General features: G+C 35.6%; 1 pseudogene; it reads right to left on the bottom strand.

Annotated features, from left to right (window-relative positions):
• Positions 1–4,619, bottom strand: LOC132027625 (vomeronasal type-1 receptor 2-like; annotated as a pseudogene).
• Between the last annotated feature and the right edge of the window lie 2,478 nt (positions 4,620–7,097).

The raw sequence follows: 7,097 nt of genomic DNA, 5'->3' as shown, positions 1-7,097 counted from the left end.
TCAGAATTTTACCTCATTAAAATTGTGGTGTGGGAAATTATGATCACATGCCCTTTGTGTCAGAGAAATGTGTGAGTGAGAGTGTTCAAACTTCTGAAGGAAATATAGAGAGGACTTTCTCATCTTTGCAAAGGCACAGTTTAGGAAGGATCATCTGTTATTTTTCATCAGTAGAAGAGGACAGATTGCTAGATAACAAGAACAGAGAAAAAGCCCTTGTGTATTATGTCTATAACTTCTGTAAATTGTAAGGTAGCTATTGGCTGAGTAAAAACAAAAACAAAAACAAAAAACTAAAGCAGTTCACAGATGCCAGGATCCTGTGGGTGGCCTTAGTTCCAGGAAAGGGGTTTGTGCAAAGGCTGGTCTGGTGGACTGTTACCATGTACACATTGGTCCAGATCATGAGGAACACACAGGAAATTTCATAAAACAATGCTCCCTACAAAATTAGCCTTGTGAAGTTTATTGGGTTCCTTTCTGCTACAGTATGTCAGATAATACACTTGTGCAACTTCAGTGGTGTTGAAGGGGGCCACAGCACTTATGATGACATAGATGTAGATCTGATGTGTAATTTGGAAAGAAAAGAAAGATGGGAAAATGTATGTGAACAGTCTGAGTTTGAGCCATGTCTATCAGTGGTTTTGGAAGTGATATTATGACCTGAAAAATACTGAGAAAAGACGTGGTACAGAGGGAAAGACCCTGAGTGACTCTGTACATGTATAGCACTGTCTTACAACCAATGTCATCTAGAAAATTTCTTACTCCAAAGACATTTAATATTTTTGGAATCCCACTGAAAATAATTGTTATTAGCTAAAGTTAAATGGGTTAATATCAAATCTATAGGCTTCTTTGCATGGGACTGGAATAAAAAGGTATTGATGAGTAACACAAGTAACAAAGTGTTCCCAATAAACCAGTCCCTATTTGAGAATGAAGAACTTTCCAAAACAGTATCATTTGAAACTATTATATTCACTGGCCTCTTACACTATGGATAGACTTCTGCAGAGCTAAAAAGGGAGCCAAAATGATTTGTAAGCTTGATGAAAATAAGAGAATTTTGAGATGACTCCAAGAGGTATGATCACCCTCAGCAGTAAGTTGTGCAGATGCTCTAACAATATTCAGGAAATGAAGAATTAGTTCTAGAAGCAAATGTCAAGAATTGCTAAAATAACTTCAAAGGAACACTAAGGTCAAGATAAACATGCCTTGTTTATAAAAATATTACTGTAATTCTCAAAAATAGCTTCCCTGAAGGAGAATACTTATGCATTAAAAATATCACTTCATATATTTTTTTAAGATTTTATCTATTTATTTGACGGAGAGAGATCACAAGTAGGCAGAGAGGCAGGCAGAGAGAGAGGGAAGCAGGCTCCCGGCTGAGCAGAGAGCCCGATGCGGAACTTGATCCCAGGACCCTGAGATCATGACCTGAGCCAAAGGCAGTGGCTTAACCCACTGAGCCACCCAGGTGCCCCAACACTTCATATTTATAGAGATTTTAAATTCTGTGTATATGTCCTGAACTTTATTTCTATATATATATTTTTGGTTCTGTTATTTTGTCATTTTTTTTAAGTTTTTATGTCAATTCCAGTTAGTTAACATGCAGTGTTCTATTAGCTTAAGGCATACAATATAGTAATGTAATGCTTCCATACATCACACTGTGCTCATCACAACAAGCATATTCCCTAATCCCCACTGCCTATTTAACCCATGCCCCAACCCACCACCCTTCTGATAGCCATTAGTTTGTTCTCTATAGTTAAAGGTCTGTTAAGTGTATGCCTTCCTTTCTCTTTTTCCCTTTGCTAGCTTGTTCTATTTCTCAAATTCCACGTATGAGTGAAATCATACGGCATTTGTCTTCTCTGACTGATTCATTTCACTTAGGATTATATCCTCTAGCTCCATCCATGTCATTGCAAATGGCAAGATTCTGTTCTTTCTTATAGGTGAGTAATACTCCATTGTTTATATATAAACACACCATTTCTTTATCCATTCATCAGTTGGTGGACACATGGGCTGCTCCCATAATGTGGCTATTGATGATGCTGCTATAAACATAACAGTGCATGTACCCCTTTGAATCTGTAATTCTGTATTTTCTGGGTAAATCCCTAGTAGTGAAATTGCTGGAGCCTTGAGTAGCCCCATTTTTAACTGTTCAAGGAACCTCCATACTGTTTTCCAGAGTGGCTGCCCCAGTTTGCATTCCCACCAACAGGGCACAAGTGTTCCTTTTTCTCCACATACTTGCCAACTCCTGTTATTTCTTGTGTTGTTAATTTTAGTCATTCTGACAGGCATGAGATAATATCTCATAGTAGTGTTGATTTGTATTTCCCTGATGATGTGATTTGAACATCTTCATGTGTCTGCTGACCATCTGGATTTTTTGGAAAAATATCTATGTCTTCTGCCACCAATAACTTTTAAAACCTTTGATATTGAAACCTGTACACTTGGTAAATAGTTGTGAATGATCAACTGAGAGAAGAGATGTATCTTTAGGTCTGAAGTTGGGTTTGGATGCCTGTGCTACTAAGGAAGGGGGTACTAAAGTAGGGTATTCATGGGAAAGAAACTCCACCTTCCCACAAATCACAGCATTAACATAAGATCAAACTCATTTAAGCTCACTTCCAAAATACCAACCCACTGATTCTGTTAATATTCTTGTACAAAAAAAACAAAAAAAAAAAAAAAAATTCGAGGTCAGCAATTATCTTATTGGACCAGGCACTACATAAATTTCAGGTTCATTTATTTTTTGGTCTGCAAGATGGAAGGTTTTAACAACTATACAAATTCCACAAGGAACAATAAAAGCCATAGCTTTAAGCCGTAGCTTAAATTATATACTTATGTTAATTAGAGCCCTTACTACGTATTAGGTTTTCAACTAAAAATTCAGTTGGTTTATTAGTCCCAGAATCCAGCATTTATATTACTTTTTAATTAAATCAATGGAGGCTTGGATGCTCCAACATAAATTATGGATCAATATTGAAGTCTCAGAGGAAAGAGATTACTCTCTGAATGGCTGATTTGTAGCAGTAAAATCTTTTATGTTTCCTGGTAACTGAAAACAATAAACATTCTAAGTTTACTTCCTCCTCTAGTCTTATAGAACTCTCTAGGATCACTTAAAATTTTAAGGTGTTTGTGACCTTAGGTGCTGACTTTAATTAAATACATTTCTAAGCATATCAAGAGAATTTGTTGTAATTTGTGATTCTTCTGGATGAATCAGGAAGTTCACTGTGTGCAAAGTAATTTCCAGTCCTTGGGGATTGAGCAAGCTAGTCCTCCTATAGCCCTGGACCCAGGCACCTGCACCCAGCTACAGCCCACCAGAGATGAGCTCAGAGGAAGTAAGTCCCCTCCCTGTCTGTAGTTCTTGCATGAAGGGAGAGACCTGGCCATTTTTGCAAGAATTTGCTTCTCAATTCTTTTTTTGTTTAGGATTCTTCTTATGCTAAATATTTTGTTTGTCCTTAACAATAAGTCTCCTCTCTCCATGTTCTTACTCCCACACTTCTTATCATTTCCCTTTATCATTTCTTTTCTCTTCCATTTCTCTCATCCTTTCCTGTTAGTCTTTCTATTCTGCTGTTTTCTCCTTTCATTGCTCTCATTCCATAATTCTCAGTGGTGTGATAAAAATTATTTATTCTTCCTCTTATAATCTTCACACTTGTATGTTAATATTTCTCTTAATTAATTGATATTTTTCTGATTGTTTATATCTTTACCATTTTCCATATGTCATGATTGTTCTCAAATGTGTTCATTTCTCAGCCCTTAACTTATTGTTTTTGCAATTCTATTTTTAATTTCCTCTGGACTTATTCCCTGCTTTTCCTCTTTCCCTCTATTTTTAATACATCATTTCTTCCTTTTTCCACTCTTTTCTATTATCTTAAATGTATATTTTTTTCCTTTCTAACATTTCTTTACATTCTTCAACATAGTTTTCTACATTTTTTTTCCATTTTCCATAAGACACTTCATGCATTATTACTATTTCAGTAAGGGTATGAATGATCATTCATGCACATTCTGTCTACTCTGATATATATGCTAATATCCTAAAACCCAAAATTTTCTAACATTCAAACTAAATTTTTTCACTCTTATTATGACCTGCATATTGCCCTCTTATGCCCAATTTTTCTGAATCTCTTTAGGAAGATATAATTAAGAGGTCTTAAAAATAATTGTATAAACCAGTATTATATGACAGACAATATTGAAGATGTTTGTAAATCAAGGATTTTTACTGCAGCAACATTACTTCTGGCCAAACCTCACATATTTTTTTTTCTGTAAAATTCAGATTCATAAAGCAACTTGAAACAAACACCTGTGTTTTTTTAAGATGCATTTCCATTGAGGCTTCCTCCTATCATCTTATTTATGTAGGTTAGTATACATTTGTGTTGTATTATTCATTTTCTCTCTTTTCTCTCCTTGTTACTTCAGTTTAGGTCCTCCCATCTTTTGTGTCTACTGTTCCTGTCTGCATTCCTTCCCCTCTCTTTTTATCATACCCTCTTCTCTTCTTACCTCTTCTTTTCCTCAAAACTCATAACCCTGTGTGTTGATTGACTATTTGGTTTTTTTTTATTTTGGGGGGGGTTGGGGGGGTTAAAGAAAGCACACATGAGGGAGAGGAGAGCAAAGGGAGAGAGAAAGAGAAAATCTTAAGCAGGCTCCACATCTGGCATGGAGCATAACACAGGGCTTGATCTCAAAACCCTGAGATCATGACCTGAGCTGAGGTCAAGTCTGACACTTAACCAAATGAGCCACCCAGATGTTCTTCGATCCTTGACTTTTAATTCATTTCCCCATTGCTTTCCATTTATGGTTAAAACTTCTCCTTTATTTTCTCTCTCTCTCTCTTTTTGTTTATGTTTTTGAGGTCATTTCTCTGTCTTCCATTGTTTATTCATGATATTTCTCTCACTTGTGAGTACTTTCTAATGTTTAAATTATCTGAATTTATATCCTTCTTGACCTTTAAGATTTCTTACTGATCCTACTGAGGAAGAAATCCTTTTCCTAGACCCCTCTTACATTGGGTTTGGAGCCTGCAAAGTAAACTGACAGAAGACAGATGAACAAGAGAAAAAAAATTTTTATTCAATTGCATTTGGGAATTCATAAAAGAAATAGCTCATAAATGACTAAAATTAGGAGTTTATATCGCCAGCTTCAGAAAGGGAAGAGATGGAGGGGAGGAGAGCCTTCTATGGTAGAACAAATGGGTTCAGAGGAAAACAAACAGAATATAAGAAGGTTTGTGATAATCATTTTTATGCAGATGCAATATTACTTTTTGTCTTTCTCATGGCAATCTAATACCCTCAGAGAAGAGAGGACATTTATAGTAGTTTCATTCTCAGACATTCCTGCCTTTAAAGAGATAGGGAAAGCTCTTAAAAGACTTCTGTATCTGATGACTCTCAAATATGTGTTTACTTTAGAATAATCATCATATTAATTTGAGGAGTTCAATGGGTCTCCACAACCCTATCTAAATTGTTCTCAGAGCAAATTCTTACTCAGAAACCAAATACTCTGGCATGTTGTTCTTTTTCTTTGCTTTCCTAAAATCCCCCATCTCATATTTTTTTAATTATTCTGATAAACATCCTAATTTTTTTTTCTGTTTCTTGTTAGGCTTCATTTTTGGCATAGTCCTTTCTCTGGGCCTTTTTTATTTGCACAATTTTTGTTATCTTGCCTACCTCCACTTGTGCTTTTTTCTCTCCCTCCCTTGTTTTCTTTTGCTGACTTCCTTGTTGATATGGCCACTACCCTTGTTCTCTTGGGTTTTTTTGTTCTACTTTTACCTTCAATTTACTGTTTATCTTTACCTTTCCACCTTGATTAAACATTGTCTCTTGATTTTAGTTTCTTCTCATTCATTTTCTTTCACTTTTTCCACTGATCTTTTCATTTATTTAAACATCATTTAAATTTATTTTTTATTTTTAAAAGTTTTTACCTGAACTCCAGGTAGTTAACATACAGTGTAATATTAGTTTCAGGTGTAAAATTTGGTGATTCAACACTTCCATATAACACCCAATGCTCAGTAAAACATTCTCTTTTTATACTGCCTTGTTTTCATGTTCATGTTTCTTGCCTTTTCATTTTTCTCTAATCTAAGAAACAAAATTTGCACACAAATTTTCAAAATCAGTGTAACAGAGTGGTTTAGACTTTGTGGAAAGTTGCATTAAATGTTAAATATGGTTGATATTTGACACTTTATGATATTGAGTATTCTGATTTATAAATGTCTTATATACTGCTACTGATGAAGGGTAGTTGGAAGACAGGCAAACAGGTTCAAGAGCCCCAGTCCTAAGAAGAAAGCACCCTTAAAAGGATTTTGCACCACTCTGAAAGGAGCCCTTCATTCTTTCCCTTATGATAGATAAGTGACAAAAACCTGACTGGACACAGGCATAGGGAGAGTTAATCAGATTAAAACAAAGCCTATAAACAAGCCCATAAAGACCCCTAGATTTAGAAACTCTGGTGGCAATTCTCTCAGGTCCCTCCCTCCTTGGGAGGCTTGTATTATCACTTTGCTATTACTCAACAAACCTTGCTTTGCTGCCCACCACTCTGCCTGGTCTACTTCTTCATTCTTTGAAGTAGTGTGACCATCAAATAAGGGGACTGATGAAGAAGTCTTATAATGTTACTATTTTGTCTTAACATCTTTCAATTGATTTGTACAATTTTATTCTAGAAATTCTGCCACAGATTTGAAATTATCATAATATTATGGTCATTCTTAATCTTATAGTTTCTAAAATTACATAGTCTAGCTACAGAAATACCAGTTAAAAGAAGTAGCTGTGTTACCAACTGTAATACTTTTCTCAAGAGTTTTAAACTTACTTTCAGGGTAGACCATACTATTGTTACGGTTTTGGAATACAGGTGAGGTTCAGTGGGGTGGAGTCCAGAGCCCAAGACCAAGAAAGAATTCCTGAGAAGTCTTTGGTGCAAAATGGTGGTTTATTAAAGCATGGGGATAGGACCCA

Source organism: Mustela nigripes, chromosome 12 (assembly GCF_022355385.1).
Source record: "Mustela nigripes isolate SB6536 chromosome 12, MUSNIG.SB6536, whole genome shotgun sequence".
Classification (NCBI taxonomy): Eukaryota; Metazoa; Chordata; class Mammalia; order Carnivora; family Mustelidae; genus Mustela; species Mustela nigripes.
This window is presented reverse-complemented; position numbering and strand designations above follow the sequence as displayed.